Source organism: Rattus norvegicus, chromosome 13 (assembly GCF_021556685.1).
Source record: "Rattus norvegicus strain SHRSP/BbbUtx chromosome 13, alternate assembly SHRSP_T2T, whole genome shotgun sequence".
NCBI lineage: Eukaryota > Metazoa > Chordata > Mammalia > Rodentia > Muridae > Rattus > Rattus norvegicus.
Genome location: NC_141546.1, coordinates 93,103,543 through 93,120,957, shown reverse-complemented (window position 1 = coordinate 93,120,957; position 17,415 = coordinate 93,103,543). Strand labels below are relative to the sequence as shown.

General features: G+C 46.9%; 1 protein-coding gene and 1 pseudogene across 1 annotated transcript in view; both read right to left on the bottom strand.

Moving 5' to 3' along the window:
- Kif26b (kinesin family member 26B) overlaps positions 1-17,415 on the bottom strand; it is a 399,395-nt gene that overhangs the window by 155,632 nt on the left and 226,348 nt on the right. The gene's annotated exons all lie outside the window — the stretch shown is intronic.
- Positions 16,087-16,962, bottom strand: LOC148001836 (uncharacterized; annotated as a pseudogene).

The window sequence follows — 17,415 nt, the reverse complement described above, 5'->3', positions numbered from 1 at the left end:
ACATACACACACACACACACACACACACACACACACACACACACACACACACACAGAGAGAGAGAGAGAGAGAGAGAGAGAGAGAGAGAGAGAGAGGCATAGATTCACATGGCTTCCTCAGACTATGCTGTATTAAGTTAGTGCAAGCCACGATGGATTTGCCCATGTGTTAAAGGCCTGGTTCCCAGCTTAGTCCTACTGGGACATTGTGCATGGAGTCACTGAGAGGCAAGGTATAGTGGGAAATCTTCAGGTCCCGGCCAGTGCACTTTACAAGGGGATTGTGGGATTCTGATCTCTTCATTTATTTCTTTGGCTCTTGGTTGTGAGGTTAATGGCTTCGTGCTCTTTGTCACAAGCCCAAGGGAAATAAAACTAAGTACTCACAAACAGAAACTTCTTCTAAAACTGTGAGCCAAAACCAACACTTTTCCCTTCCCTAACTGTTATGGTGACAGAATAGACACACTATGAAGAACACCAAGTGGTCTAGGCCTAGACCCACAGTGCAGAGATCTACATAGATGCCAGAATGTGGACTGTCGGTCCTATGAATCATGGGAGTGACTTTTAGAAGGTGACAGTTTTCTTTCATATCCATACAAATGGACAGAATCCATTTCAAGGGATCTGGGGTGCTGGGGTCCAGTGAACCCCCTGAGAGGAGGGTCAAGGCCATTTGGGAATAGCCTGACAGAGGAGCTTTATCTCATCAGCATACTGTGCATCAGCTGCTCTTACCCCTGGTCATTAACCACTTAGTCACAAAATTAACCTCTTCCAGCTCCCCTCTCCCATTCCACTCTCCATTTCCTATTTTCAGATCAAAATGTGAGAGCTCTCAGTTGTTCCTGCTGTGTTGCCTTTGCTCTGCCATCATGGACTCCAACCCTCCGAAACTGTAAGTCCAATTAAACCCTCTTCTAGAAGTTTCCTTTGGTCACAGCAATAGGAAAGAAACTAAGACAGTGATAGAGCACCACACTAGCATGTGGCACTGCCACATCTATGCATTGGACCATCTATCATATAACTATCATCCGTCTACCAATTACCTGCTGTCTTTTTATGTATCTATTTATATCATGTGTTATCTGGCATTTGTCACCTGTTTGTCTCTCTATCTTTCTATCATCAATCTATCCATCTTTCTTCTACCTATCATCCATCTATCTATTATCTATCTATCTATCTATCTATTATCTATCTATCTTTATCTATCAACCTATCTTTTTTCTACATGTCATCTACCCATGTCTTCTATCTACTTACCTATTATCTATCTATCTATCTATCTATCTATCTATCTATCTATCTATCTATCTTTATCAATCTCTTTCTTCTACCTGTCATTTATCTATCTATATGTCTTCTATCTGTCTGTCTGTCTGCCTGCCTGTCTATCCATTCATCCATCTTTCTGTCTGTCTATCACTGATTTATCCACCCAGGCTAACTAGCTAAGGAGTACAGAGCCTGCCTAGTGTACATGAAGTCACAAAAGTGAAAGTAGGTTGAAGTAGAAAGTTTAATCCTTAGGACCAGAAACTGTTCTTCCTTTGATACATCATCTCTTATAAGATCAATTAATAAGTCACAGAGCCAGGCTATCAAAAGGGGGTGGGTCTCGCAAAAGCCAGCCCACCTAGGCAAGCCATGGAAGCCTGAACCTGAAGGGTTAGCTTGCTTCTCTGATTGCCAGTGGCAGTTGCTGCACAGATTCACAATCCCTGAATACTTCTCTGTTGCCATGTTGACTCTCAGTCACCTTCAAGCAAAGGCCCTGCCTTTCATTTATTACTGGGATAAACGATGGACTTACGTGGCTGGTCCTTTGTAGGTGTGTATGAGCCATTCATTCTTTTGATATCTGTCAATATAGACCCCCACATCATCTTAGGAAAACATGGCATATTCTGAGGGGCTCAGAATGCTCTTGTAGTCATTTCTTCACAATTAGAGAGCCACCCACAGGCAGATGGAGTCCTGGAGGTTAATTATCCAGAGCTAGCTGCAAGTAATGAACCTAAGTCCAGGCCCTTGGACCCCAGACCACTTGTGCTTAGCTAGAACTCAAAACAGCTTCTTCCTTTGGACCTTGAAGAAGCCAACCTTCATCTTTTTTAGTTTAAAGGAAGGGTGGCTTCTTTGCTGGTTGTTGGGATCATTCAATGAGATGCTGTGTATACTGTTATTATATGTACTAAAAGTTCTACATGAAAATAATTCCTATATTACCATATATGACATTCTCCACTACCCCCTTTCATTTCGGCTGGCCTGCTCATTCTAATCCTTTGCTGGAAGTTATTTCCTAGAAACGTTTTATTAAAGTGATAGATGTTTTTCTTTTCTCCAAATATGACCCCCATTTTAAAAAGTCAAGAACCCCTTTTTTGTATGGAGTCTTTCACTGATTTCATAAAACATTTAGTGACATGGTTTGAGCCTGAATGGATGGGAGAACCAAGTGAAAGGCATTGTAGAAGAAGCCTTCAAACACAGACTTAACTGAAACCACCCTCTCTTTGCTTTGCCTATGTTAACCCCTGAAAAGGCCCACCATTTTCTATTTTTAATCAGTGCCTATAGATTGTTTGAAGCTCCATTGGGAAAGGTCAGGTCTGTCTTAAAGGAATCTGGCTGTCATAGATGCCAGGATATTTAAGAATGGAGGCTACAGGGAAGGACCACCATGCAGAAGAATGGTCCAGCCAGACAGCCTGACTATCGATCGAGATGCAAAGCATCACTGGACAGCATCTGTATCCTTCCTTCATTTGTTCACTGAAGCTGAGGAGCAAATGTCAGCCCCACTCATGTGAAGGGACAGAGGGCACCACTATGATGTCTTGTTCTGAGGATCTGTGGTGACAGGATATGGCCACACAAGGTCTTCAGCCCATCAGTGTTCTCCTCAGAGTCTCGTGTGTGCAGCATTTGTGTGGTGGGAGAGTCTGCAGTCTCCCAAAACAGCATGACTAGCTGGTAACCAAGGGTTCGAACACAAAGTCCATGGAAAACGTTTCCTCTCTAGGGCAACGCCTGTGACACTAAGCTCCATCCTCAGTGTCTCTATGGAGGGTCTGTGAGGACCTGTGAGGACCAGTGGAGATAGATGGCTGCTTTATCCTCTGGCTGGAGACTAATACTCAGCAGGTTCATTACTAGGTATTACTTTTATCATGCTCCGTTCTGACGCAGCTTCTCATTACCAGACGACATTGAACATCAGACACAAAACACCACAAAACTCCCCGAGACCTAGGTATGGGGGCAGGGTGGACAGGTGGCCTAGAGGCTTGACTACCACACTCTTCTCCACTTTCCAGGCAATTGTGACCAGGAGTGGGAGAACAGCCCTCGCCTCTGCTCCTGTGACTTCCTGCGCTTGAATGGGACGTAGTCAACCCTGCCTGAACTGATGAAGGCTCACATTCCCAGAAACTGCACAGTTTCCCAGGATTCTACCCCCATACGGCATCAGCAACAACAGGGGTCGTGTGTGTGCTCACAGCTCCCGTGGAACTGTGAATCATGACACACCCACACCGCTGACACATATACCTCTGGTGAGACGTCCCAAAGACAGGAGGCAGGTGGAGGACACAGGGACTGGGCCTCCAGAGCAAGTAGTAAATCAAGGTCTCTGGGGAGTCCATCCAGCACCCCCTCTCTACCCAGCTATGCCTTCTCTTAGTCTAAAGTTCTGTCCTAAAACTGAATATTTCCCCACTGAATTGCCTTCTAAACAGAGCTCATTTATATGTTCCCTCCTCCTCTCCCTCTCTCCCTCTCTCCCTCTCTCCCCCTACCCCCTCTCCCCCTCCTCCTCTTCCCCTCTCCTCTTTCCCCTCCCTTTTCTCCTCCTCTTCCCTCCTCTCCCTCACTTTCTCTCCCTCAGCTATGTGCTTCATTGGCAAGAATGGCAAAAACACATGGTTCTCCAGTGAGCACCATTTGGTCAGATGCTGCTGTGGCACTGGAGAGAAGGAAGACAGCCACGTGATGTCACATCAAACCAGGGCCTGCTCAGACTAACAAGAGGACATATGTCAAGGTCTGAAGTCCAGATTCCAGACCAGAGGCTCTTGGGAATTCCGGAGAAAAATAAATCTTGGTGTTCAATGATGATGACATTTGCGTTCACCTCTTAAGATAATAATTAGTACTTGGTCACATCTGTCTTCATGTGTGGCAAGATCTCTTTCTTATCTCTACAGGGAGCTGACAGGCAGTCTGACGAACCAGGGAGCGGCACAATTCAATGGTGTTAGTTTCTTGTGAAGATCAAAAGTCTGGGAACAGGAATCAATGGTCAGCACATATGTCTGTGCAGTGTGGAGACCGGAATCGTTCTGAAGAATCTGATGTGATTCCCACTTCACAGATGGCCTCCAACAATGGGCCCCAAATAGTGATGTTCTTTCCCTGGGGGTTAGTTCAAACACAGAAGCCTGGGATTTTACTTTGTCCTTTTAGTGACATGTGAGCATCTGAGTGTTTCGAGAGCGTCACTGTTCTCTAGACAGATTGGCTGAAACATGGGAACAGAACCCGAAATGACTCCTGTGCCAGCCAGGCTGGTACCCAGGGCAGAGAGGTCTCTGCCAGCCTCTGCTCACAAAGGGATCCATACAGCAGTAAAGATAAGGGGGAAACCATGTGCTTGAGTGCTGGCTCTAAACAGTCGCTTCCTCCAAGGGAGAAATGTTCCAAAGATAACCACAGATAGATGCCCTTTGATCGTATTTTGTGGGTTTTATTTTAAGAAAAGCTATCATGTGTTGCCCACTGCTGAGTAGAAACGATGGCTTCTGGCATGCTCTTGTGAGGGTGGGCATCACAAGCACTTGTGTATCTGCATGCTGGAGGTGAACCTGCCTTCGTCCTGAGGGGACCCTAAGGTCCCCTTAGGAATAATTCGACAATGTCATCTCCTTGCACAAAGGCAGGAACCATTTCAGCCTGTCATCTTGGCTAGCCTCCTTTTAAAATGTGGTGTGTGTGTGTGTGTGTGTGTGTGTGTGTGTGTGTACGCACATGTGCATGCGCGTGCACATTCCACAATGCATGAGTCAGAGGATGATCTTGAGTATTGGTTCTCTAGTCACTTGTCATTGTGTGCAGCAGGTTGGCTGGCCCATGGACTGCCTCTCTCTGCCCTTATCTCTCCATGGGCATGCTGGGATTATAGATTCACAGAACTGCTCTTGGTTGTATGTGGGCTCACGCTCAATACATGTATAAGTGATTTGAAAAAGAAAATGCCAAAATAAGTAAATAACTAAAACCACCCCACCACATGCTGTTCCAAGTTCACGACTCTGTGTGAAGCCACATGCACAGCTACTGTGAGGCACATAAGGCCCGTGGGTCACGGGTTGGACACATAGGGAATCCCACAGCTGAATCAAATTCCTACTTCTCTTGCACCCTGTCTTCCTTGGGCTATGCCTGCTTACATTTTTAGTCACTCCTCCCTGATGTGGTCTCTGGACGAGCCAGGCTCCTTTCGTCTTTGTATGGGTCATATGTTCACGTGGGAGTTTGCATACAAGTTGAGGCCATCGTCTAATGTGTGGTATCCTCCGTGGCCACTCCCACCCTGTGTTTTGAGGTAGGGTCTCTCACTGAAGCTGGAGTTCATCAGTTCAGCTGTGCTAGCTGAGCAGGTGCCTGCCAGTCTCTATGTCCCCCTTCCTCCACCAGCAGCGTTCCAGATGTGAGCCACTGCACCAGCTCTTCACAGGTGAGTGCTGGGGCCCAGATGCCGTCCTCATGCCTCTAACCAACTGCGCTGTGTCCCCCAGCGTACTCTCTCTTGTTTTTGATGGTTACTTTTCTTCAGTTCATTCATGATTTTATTATTATTTCCTTATACACAACAGATCTTTTTCTTTTCCTCTCTGCCCGCCAATACCACCCTACTTCTGGTATTAGGAAATCACACGTCTACTAACAATATGTGAGGCCACTGTTCCTTTTCTCAGTATCAAAACCAAATATGATTCCATCTCCTTTGTATACTGATCCCAAGCTGCCATGGAAGCAAGCAACAGTTTAAAAAAAAAAAAACAACAACCCAAAATCGGTTAAAAAACACACGAGATGCTGAATCCGACATTGATTGATAGCCCTAATATATTAATGAATCAATCCTCTAACTTATGCCCTGAGGGCTGGTAGTCTAACCACATTGAAATCACGGTCTCCAGAGAGAAGCTTCTCTCTAATGGATGTTTTCAGTTATAACATGAGGTCATTGTTGGAACTCAGTACATGGAAAAGGCTCTATCAACACGTAGGCTGCTTTGTCCCTTTAAAACAAATGGGGACTCGGTGACTACTCCACCTCATGGCTCTAAATACCATCGGCCCGCCACAGATCCCCAAATTTATATCTGCAGCACAGACGACTTCCTGAACTCCAGACCCATTTATCCGCCTGCCTGTCATCTCCCTGCGGACGTCTGCTGACCATCTTAACCTTGGTCTACGCAAGAGGAGCTCCTGACGCCCATGTGTGGCTCTCCTGCCCCACTCCACAGCTGCCCCTTCCTTCTAGCAGATGGAGCCAAAGCCCTTAGCTCCACCCTGTCCCCTCTTCCTCCACTAAGCAGAAACCCTCCTGGCTGTCCTTACCATATGTCCCAAATGCGACCATCCTCCACACATACACTGCTCCTACCCTGACCTGAGACTACTTGCTCTCACCTGAACCACTGCGATCAGCTCCTAACTGGTCCGATTTCCACTCACTATTAACTCCCACCCAGTGTCCACGCTCACTCACTGCACAGACAGAGGGACCGAATGTGAAGGGCAGAGCAGGTCACTAACCCATTATGGCTCCCACATCACATGAGGAGGGAGGGAAGGCCTTCCACTCCGGGATACATACCACATAAATTAAAAGGTGCATTCACACAAAAGCGTGTGCCCTGCCACTACAACAACGTTTTTAATGGCAGAAAACATAGCCACCTAATGCTCAATGCAAATAGACAGACAGACAGTGTGTGCCGTGTACACACAGTGGAATATTACAAAGACATAAAAAAGAATGGATTAGCAATATAGGCCACCATATGGGTGGACGTGCAAGCATACTGTTAAGGGAAAGGGTGCACATGCAGAAGCCCAAACAGAACGTGATTCTGGCGTATGACTAGAATAGACCAGTCTATAGAACCATCATGGAGTATGCAGATAAGAGATTGGTAGGGGGGTAGGAGGAGGGAAAGATGGAGTGACTTATTATAAGTTAGTCTGCTTCTATTAGGAACAATAACAATATTCTGAAATTAATGGTGATGTTTCTACTAAAAGCCACTGAAGTCTAAACTTAAAGGTGATATGGTGATATGTGGTATTTGTGTATGTGTAGTGTGTATGTGTGCCCAAGTGTGTGGGTACAAGTGTAATATGTATGCATGTTTGTGGTTGCACGTGCTACTGTGTGTAATATGTATGCATTTTGGGGTTGCACGTGCTACTGTGTGTATATATGAACATGTCTGAGTGTGTGTGCACGCTGGTGTGTATGTACATGGTTCTATGTGTGCCTCTGTGTGTGTATGTGTGTGTGTGTGTGTATGTGTGTGTGTGTGTGTGTAAATTTGACCTCCGGTGTTTTCCTTAGAACTCCACCTTGCTTTTCTGTTGTTGTTGTTGAGTCAGTGTTCCTCATAAGGTCTGTAGCTCCCTGGTTAGGCTGAGCCCAGAGAGGTCCACAGGTTCTCCGATCTTTGCCGCTCCCTCGCTATCATTAGATGTGTACACTACTGTGCCTTGCCTTTTACACAGACATTAGGGTCAAAACACAAGTCAGTAACCTTGTGCAGGAAGCACTTTGCTCACTGAGCTTTTCCCTAACCCCAGGCCCTTAAAGCAATCTCCTGGCCTTGCACAGTTCAAAGTCTTCCAGGTCTGTGAGACTCTTATCTCCTTCCACTGTTTCTTCAGCCTCTTCCCCAGCCGCCATGGCTTCCTGGTTGATCCTTCCTTAGGTACCATGCCAGGCCTCCTCAGAAAGGTCCAGAACCCCCACCCTCACGCCCACCCCCCACCGACCCTCGACCCCTGCCTCTGTCTTTGGCCTTGTTCACTGCATTTCTTTTCTTCTATAGTATTTAATTTATCACCTTCAAACTACCATGCGATCTCCTATACGAAGTCGTCTGCTCGTTACAGATGCTGTAGCAGTACACGGCACAATGAATGCTTGAAAAATATTTATTGAATGGATGCATGAATCCTGTGTCTTTAGCTTCATAATTGTGCCTATGTGCCTTCTGGGTGAGTATTTAGAGCAAAGCACAGTAACCTCTCGCTGTCCACATGAGACCGGGTCACTCCCATGGACGCTGGATACTACCAACAGTGATGCTAAAGTCCCTTCCTATAAAATGACAGTGTTTGCAAATGACCCGTGCATTCTGTGAGTGTAAATCATCCCCAGCTTAGCTGTGGTCCCTGATCCAGTGTAAGTGCTATGCAAATAGCTGACACTCAGGAGTAATGACAGGCATGGCTAAGTCTGTCACCGTCAGCATGAACCCAAGTTCTTCTGAAGATTCTGATCCAGGGTTAATGGAATCCATGGGTATAAAACCTGTGGATTCAGAGACAACTATATTTGATTTTCTTGGGGGGAAAAAGGAGGACTTAGATGAGGGGCACCACGCAGGAAGCAACGCCCTGGGCGTGGCTACAGCTCAGCTGCACAGCGCCTGCAAGGAGCCAGGTTCCAACCTCAGAAACACAAAAAAGAGGACGGAAGGAAAAGAAGGGAGAGGAGAGGGAAGAAGAAAACCTTCTAAGTCCTCCGTCCTAGATAATTGAAGAACAATGCTGAAAATGGGCCAGCTTCATGGTTTAGTTCTTATAAACCAGGAACCTGATGAATTATTCACCTTGTAAATTTTACACTTATTTATGTATTCCTTTGTTTATTCACTTACTCAATGTGGGGTGCGTGCGTGCGTGCGTGCGTGCGTGCGGTGTGTGTGTGTGTGTGTGTGTGTGTGCTTAAATATTTCCAAATCTTGCCGTAGCCCACGTGGGCATTACGGTTTCTAACTGACGATGCTTGTTATTACCATCGGACGACCTCGTGGCATTCCTGGTGTGGTGACAGCGCACTACACTGTGATGCAACTTCCGTTGCACAGCAAACAGTTCTATGTGTTTGACTTATATTTCAGTGCAAAGCACACGCAGGAGGCTTCATTTAGGCAAAGAAACAGACACCCAGACAGTATCTGCGGAGGATGAAAGGGCCACACAAGGGGCCTAGGGAAAAAGCTATCACCTTGAAGGGGAAATTGGCAGCTGATTTATCTGAGGCAGGAGGATGAAGGGACACCAGAGAAACAGGACCACCTAAGGCAGCCACTTGCTTTTTTATCAAGCACTTTGAAAGGAAAACACTATGCATATAGAATCAGTACTGATAGTGTGATAAGATTGCACGGGTCCACGGTCTGCTGGCGAAGGCTTCACGGTAGGACAGTATATGCATCCACCATTGGCTCATTCAATGTGCTCACCATGAGCCCCTCCATGAGCAGGGTGCTGGTCACTACTATGTATCTTACAAGAGTAGAGATGGCCCACAGCACTCTTCCTACATGCGTGGCATGCTTGGTTCTATTACAGATTCCTGCATGCCATGTGTTCTCTGGTGTGTTGACGGTCTGTTTCCCACTTTGATAGTGCAAGATCTACAAGAGCAGGGGCTGTTCATGTCCCCTGCACTCCAGCCCCTGGATTCATGCCAAACACAGAGGTACACGCTCAATAAACACTTGTCTAATCGATTAATTAATCGATGTGAATATTACACATACAGAGAGAAAAGGCCCCACGTTGCTGAGGCAACAGGGGGGACTGCCAAGACAGGAAGTCACTAATAAATACAGGCTTTCTTCCATGAGAGAACATATTTCAGTGCAGGAAAAGAAAACTCATGTTAACAAAATATACATTGAAACATGGTAATAATGTTTGTCAGCATAGCTGTTCCTTTTGACTTGACTTCTATTCCTTGACTTTTGTTAGCAAAGCCCACAGCCAATCAAGAGTCTAAAATGACAGTCAGGGACTGGTGCAATGGCTCAGTGAATAAAGGCACTTGTGAGTGTCTGGATATCTGAGTCAGATGCCTGGAGCCCGCATAAATGTGGAAGAGAGAATGGACTCCCTAAAACTGTCCTCTGACTTCTACACTGCGGCAAGCCTGGCCTACACATACACAAGTAATAAGAAATGAAATCAAAACAAATACATATAAAGCTAAAAGTTAATAGAAAAGCTAGGTGTGGTCTGTGTGCCTGTAATCCCTATACAGAGGAAGGAAAGACAAGGAAAGCCCTGGGGCTCCCTAACCCACCGGTCAAGGCTACTTTGCAAGTTCCAGGCTGGTGACAAGCACTGTCTCAAAAATAAAAGCCAGATGGCACCTCAGAAATGACACTGAGCTTGCTCCTGGCCCCCATACACACGTTTATTTGCCCCTCCCACATGTGTACCCATATACACACAGCCTGCAATACATGTAGACACATGAGCTTGAAATTAACAATGAAAATTAGAATAGTCTTGAGTTATTAATTTTTTTGTACACTGTCCTGATTGAATACAGAACAATACATTTAGAAAACAATATAAGACTTTTTCAACTTAACATCTAGAACACACACACACACACACACACACACACACACACTCGTGAACGCTGTAATCTACTAGCTGATTTTCATGCTAATAGAATTCCCCTCCCCCAGTGCCACTCATCTCTCATGACCAGAAACTACTCTTTGGCGTCCATTGGACTGTGCACATTTTCTTCTACTCTGTAAAACCTTGAATTTTTAAAAAGCAGGGACTGGATTGCCTCTCTCTCTCAGAGCCTAGCACGGGGCTGTGCATAACCTGGGCACGCCCTCAAAGCTCCATTGACACATAAGTAAACTGGGTCTGGGGTATGCCATCACATGGCTCTGGGGTTTTCACCTCCCTAAAATAAACACGTATGGTGGCAGTTACATGTTAGCGGGACAAACACGGCATTCGCTGTTACAAGTCTGTATGGCAGCTTTAAAAGCCTGAGAAATAAAAAGTCACTTTCAGACGCTACCAGATGCTCTGAGCTATACTTTAGCCCCACCTGGATTTCAGGTAATCAGGAAAAAAAAAACCACCCGTGGCTTCATTATGGCTCTGGGGATAACTCAGACTGAACCATGACAGCTCTCGGTACAGGTAGGGAATATTAATAATACATGTGAATATTAATAATACATCCTAAATGTCTGAAGATGCTGCCAGTCAACCGTGCTAGCCACCCCTGGTTTTAATGGATGCCACCAAAGAAAATTAAGCCACGAAAACCTCCGCATTAAAGGCAGTTAATGGCTTAATTTTAAAAAGATGAAAGGCAAGGCAGTTTCAAGTCCGGGCGGATCGTCCCTGCCTGGCGCTGTCTGAGTAACAGTCCCTGTAGGCCACAACACAGGAGTACAGGAGAGACTGAGGAACGTGCCTACACTGGGATCAGGCAACTGCAGGGCAGAGGAGGGCAAAGGATGGTGACTTAAGCTGTAGCCACCTCTCTTTCTAGCCCAGTGAGAAAGACACCTCCTGACCCGCCCTCCTCCTACCCCACCAATGAACCAGACTTGACACACGTCCATACAAAATACAGTATGCGTGCCCACCGTGCACCTCTAAGAAGATGTGTACACATCTACACATACATTTATATTTAAATAACCAGTTAGCAAGTACCTTCACTTGTTGAATAAATAAGAATTTTCCTATCCAAAAGTAAATAAGTAAACAATAAGTAAACAAACCCTTAGTTTAACAGTCTAGACACAAACAGCTAAAACCTGAGCTCTTATTGGCACCTTTTCCAGCAGGCTTCATAAGTTTTTAATAAAGAGAAACGTCACTCAATTCAGTTACGGCAGCCTCGGCCTCCTCCTTTCTCTAAGATCTAAGGATTCCAGACAGTAAGTTTCTGAGCCCAATTCCCTCTTTTGACAGACTTGTCAGCAGGTTCTCTTATTGTTCCCTTCTCTCCTCCTTAACCTCCTTGGATTCTCATCCAGAGCACACGGCAGTCCCCGGCCCCATCACATTTTCCCCGAAGAGCAGGATTCCTGCTCCTGTGAGCTCCCATCTACTGCACAGGAAGGTGTGTGAGGCCAGGGGATCAGGCCTTCCATGAGCGTGTGCAAGAAAAGTAAATTTGCAGAAGCATAGTGGTGTCTGGAAGGGAATAGGGGCTCAGACCTTGTCCTTCGTTGTCCTTTCCTACTCAAAATTAGCAACCCCTTCAGTGTAGCTGAAGGCACTGAAGGTGGCCATTTTCTCCCCCAGACTCTCCAGAGGACGATCTATCTCTGCCAAAGGCTAGGAATGCTGTCACAGTGTCAGAGGACGACGACAGTGGAGAACATGAAGCTGCTTAGACGTTTTTTATAATTCTAATCTTCAGAAAGAAAATGGAGAATATCAACACTGGTGCGATTCTCCTCTACTGCCTCACTCCCTGGGGAAGTTCGATGGCATCCACACAGACTTACAGGCTATAGGTCAAAGGGCAGTGATTTTGGCAGTGCTGTGTTGGGTTCTCTGTTGCATTTTGCAGAATCTGGAGCTGACTCACAATTTAGACACCAGGGTGGACTGCTAGTGTGGAAGCCACTTCGCCCTAGTTTGAAAGCAGACTACGACAAGAGCCCAGTGAAACTGGACCCAGTGGTTTCCATCCTGGAGCCAGCAGATGGAAGAATGGCAAACAAAGGGCCTAGACCCAGCATAGGTGTGCTTCACAAAGACCATCCCTTCCTCAAAGTCCAGATTCCGTCTCAAACTTCAAGGACAGTGGAACCCAGAATCTGGACAAAGGAAGTCTAGCGGGCATCAGAAGCCAGCAAGTCTCCACAAAGTACCATCCTGCTACAGGCTCAAATGACTGTGTAGACCCAGGATAAGCCAACAGCCTCCTCCTCCTCCTCCTCCTCCTCCTCCTCTTCCCCCCTCCTCCTCTTCCTCTTCCTCCTCCTCTTCCTCTTCCTCCTCCTCTTCCTCCTCCTCCTCCTCTTCCCCCCTCCTCCTCTTCCTCCTCCTCCTCCTCTTCCCCCCTCCTCCTCTTCCTCTTCCTCCTCATCCTCTTCCTCCTCCTCCTCTTCCTCTTCCTCTTCTTCCTCCTCCTCTTCCTCTTCCTCCTCCTCCTCCTCCTCCCTTCCCTGCTCCCCTTTTATGTCACCCCACATCTGTGCACGTGTCTAACATGGAGCCGGTCTTATTTTAATCATGGGATGCTCAGAGACGCTAATGGTCTTGCTGGACTCTTAGATCATAGCGTTCAGAGCTCGAGGCTCCCTGGCTTCCTTCCTACAGCTCCTGAGTAGAAACAGCCACTGTCATCATCTCTGGCAGGATGGTACATGCTTGTACCCAAACCTCTGCGTGATTCTGTCCCATTTATACTAAAGCCGCAGGTTGGGAGTTCCTTCCTCTTAGAGTAAGTGTCAGCCATCTTAAAGGGGGATGGCTTTCAGAGCATGTTAGGGGAGAGGCAATGTAAAATCTGCAGCGGGATCCTCACAATGTCTGCCCACCAGCTCACCTCTCCTTCAGCTAAGCAAATAGAAGAGGATGCCTGGACTTGAAAATCGTTCCTTTTCCTTCCCATAGGAGATTTTGTTTTCCTTGTAAATTCTAGGCATAAATCTCCCTTTAGATAACCATAATTTAAACTACTCCCTTAAAATGTTGCAGGGCTGTAGTCTCCTTGCCTGGACCCGATCCCCTCCTAGCTTATTTATTCCTTTGTTAGAACAGGGAAAGAAATACTGCATTGACTGGTTACGCAGCTGACCCGGACAGGCTGCACGCAGGCAGCCATTTGTTCTGTGGTTCTGGGCTTAAAGGAGCCCACGGGCTCCAGGGTTGGCCTTTGTGTTTTGTTTTTGTTAATCCAGAAAAAATAAATATCCCACCTGTATAAATCAGCTCTTAAAACAAGATGTAGGGATGTAGGGATGGACAAGTGGCCCCCAAACATAGGTCTCCTTCTGCATGTTTGGATGTTTTTCTAATGGGCCCGTCTACGCTGTTCCCGTGAGGAGGCCTGGAGGATGTCATCACTTCCTCTAAATCCACTCCTCATTCTCTGTACATCAATCCTGATGTAGGAGGCAGACTAGTGAAGCTGCCTCAGCAGATGCTATGAATTTGGCTCTTAGATGTCCCTCCCACCCACCTCCACCCGCCCTCCCCGCCGAAGGTCCATTGCTTGGTCTCCAGTGTGGTGCTGTTAGAAAATGGTGGACCATTGAGGAGATGGGTCCTGGTGGGGGATCTAAGTCACTGTGTCTTTGGAGGGGATCGCCAGATTCAGTCCCTTCTTCCTTGTGTGAGTTTGGTCCTCCACACATTCCTTGCCTATTGTTGTCTCATCATAAGCCCTAAAACAGGGAGGCCAAACTGATCATGCACCCAGGGCATCTCTAACCAGGAACAAAAGATGAGCACTTTCTCTTTGCAAACTGCTCGCCTCAGGTCTTTGGTATAGTAACAGAGAGCTAGCTAACATTTCAGATATCCTGCTCTGACCGGCTACAGAAGAGCTCTGAAAGACACAGAGCTTTCACTCTGTAGAAAGACTAACTAACCGAAGTTACCCACCCCAGCCAGCCCTTCAGGGGTGTCCCTCCTGGGGGCTAGGGTCACAGCTACCCTGCCCTGAGAGTAGCAAGAGACTATGCTTCCAGGATCAAGGACCATCCTATGGCTTTGTTACCCCTGCCCTAGCTCTGTAAGAATTCTTTTCAAAGTCATTCATTCTATAGAGTGTGCCATCCATTTCTGCCAAGACCCTCCCCTACACACACACACACACACACACACACACACACACACACACACACACACACACACACCAAGTTTTCCAGGGGTAAGGAGCTCCAAAGAGTTGCAAATATTTTGACGTTTGAATAACCTGTATAAATAGGAAGGGGATTAAACCTCAAAAACACACAATATGAAATTCTCAGGGTAAGTGGGCAGAGAACGAACTTGGAGTTTTCTCTGAGGTTTTCCTCATCCTTTTATTGACACACTCTGTATGGCTTTAAGGGAACCCTGAGCACCAGGCTCTTCTTGCCTGGGAGTCAGTGCTCTCTGGCCACTAGCATTAGCTACAGGGGAAGAGCTGTTCGTCTGCAGTTCATTCATCTCTCATCCACCTCAGAGGCACCAGTCATGGTCATGATGATGCCCCTGCATGGCCACCAGTGGGGACACTCAGAAGAAGAAATGCACTAATGCAGGCAGTAATGCAGCAGCTCTGGGGTCTGGGGAGCGTATAGCAGTGAATGCATGGCACAGATCAGTCTAATCCCTGCCCTTGTGCTCTGTGCCTCAGTTTCCAGCTCTTTTTTGATTGGTTTGGACTGGGTTTGAAGTTGGTTTCTGTGGTGATTTGCATAAAAATGGCCCCCTTTGGAAAGTCAGTTACGTCAAATGATGTTTTGCTGGGCCACACAGGTGAAAGAATATTTTGCTGAAGCAGACACAGGAGAAAGGATGTTTTGCTATAGCAGACACATGAGAAGACTCATGACGTTTAAAAGGAATATCAATATGACCCCACAGACAGTGGTTTGGAGCATTGGTTTGATTTGCTCCGCCTTGCTATTCTTTGCTGATGGCAGATGTGTATTGGTTCACCTTACACTGCCTTGCTGGGCTTCTCTTGTGGTGATGTCATAAAGAGAAACTCACCAAAGAAAGTCTGGTGAGGTTCCTGTAGCTTCTTGTCACTTCCACTGTGGACTCAGGCCAGTTGGTGGGTCTTGCAGTTTCTTCTGGATTAACTGCCCTTGCTGGTTCCTGTGTGGTGTCTGCTGAGTGAACTGGTCTGCAGCTACTGTTCGTGTTGGTGTTTTGCTAGAGGATTCAACTGCTGATATCCTGACAATGAAGACTGTACTCAGCTCCAAAGAACTATTTATAAGCTGGTCCACGCCTCCCCATATCCTGATAACCTTTCTTTTCCACTACCCCTGGTGGGTGGTATACTGGAGAGGAGGTTGAACCTTATTAAAGTAGGTTGAGAAAAATTTATGCTTACACCCATAGACCATAGTCTATGCGCAGGGAGTGGCACTATGAGGAGGCGTGGCCTTGTTGAAGTAGACGTGGTCCAGTTGGAGGGAGTATGTCATTGGGGGTGGATTTTGAGGTTTCAGAAGATCAAGCCCCATGGTGTTGATCTGCCCCAGCTCCATCAGGTGCAGTTCTTCCAGCTCCGTCTCCATCAATGCCTTTTCCTGCTGTAACTGGAAGTGTGCCTTCTGGTCCTTGGCTGCAGTCTCACCTCGGACTTTCTCTTGTTCCTTCTCCAAGGTCTGTATTTTCGTGTCCTGGCCTTCCTTTACCTTGTAAACTGGCTTCAGTGCCTGCAGCTGCTGCTTCAAATCCTTCTGGGTCTTTCTGCCCTCAGGAGCTGGGCTTGAAGAGCTGCATTTCTCTTGTTGTATCTGGATGTCAGTTCTTGTCTCTCTCATTCTATCTCACCACATTCTTGGGCATACCACTTGCACAGCTCTTCCTGCTTCTTTTCACAGTGTTCCTTATTTTTATGCAGGTATTCTGTGAAAAGCTGGTTTTCAGCCTTCACTTGGTATTTTTCCTCTAGTAGCTGCCTGCTGTCCATCAGCAGCCTTTCCCGCCGGCATTTAGTCTTGGATTTGCTGGCTCAGCTCCTTCAGCGCCACCACTGTCTTCCTCTTTACCCGTTTCTCCAACCTCGTTAGCAGCTTTGGCTTGAGATCTGTATTTAGAACAGTAAGGTGTGCTGTGGGTAGAGAGGCACTTCTGAGGCTCTGGGCAAGCATGTTCCAGATCTGAGAGTCCCTGAGGACAGCTCCACAGGGAGGAAGGGTGAGTGCAGAGGAGAAAGCCCTGCTGGTAAGCACCCTCCACCAGAAACAATCAGGTGATGCTCAGAGTGCAACAGGAAGTTTACACTCTGCATTTTTCCCGCCAGAGCAGCTGGCTGTCCAAGGATGCCCTGCAACCTCTGCATTCTCTGCATCTGACAAGGAGCCCAGCATTCTTTGTTCCAAGCTGCATGTGTCCTTTCCAGAGGAGCCCATCCATCCTGGGGACCAGTTCTGCCTCTCTCATACTCTAGCTTAGAAAGGTGTCGGCACCTTACCACTCTACCCACCTCCTCTGCCTGCTCAGTGATCCAAGATCTCAGCACTGTCCTCAGTTGCCTCCAGTTTGCCATCTACCCTCAACCTCAGTGCTGGGTTTGAGGTCAAATAGATTCTCTGGGCAGCTAGGTCAGCATAGGAGTGTCTCAGGCTACTGGTGGGAAGGGAAAAG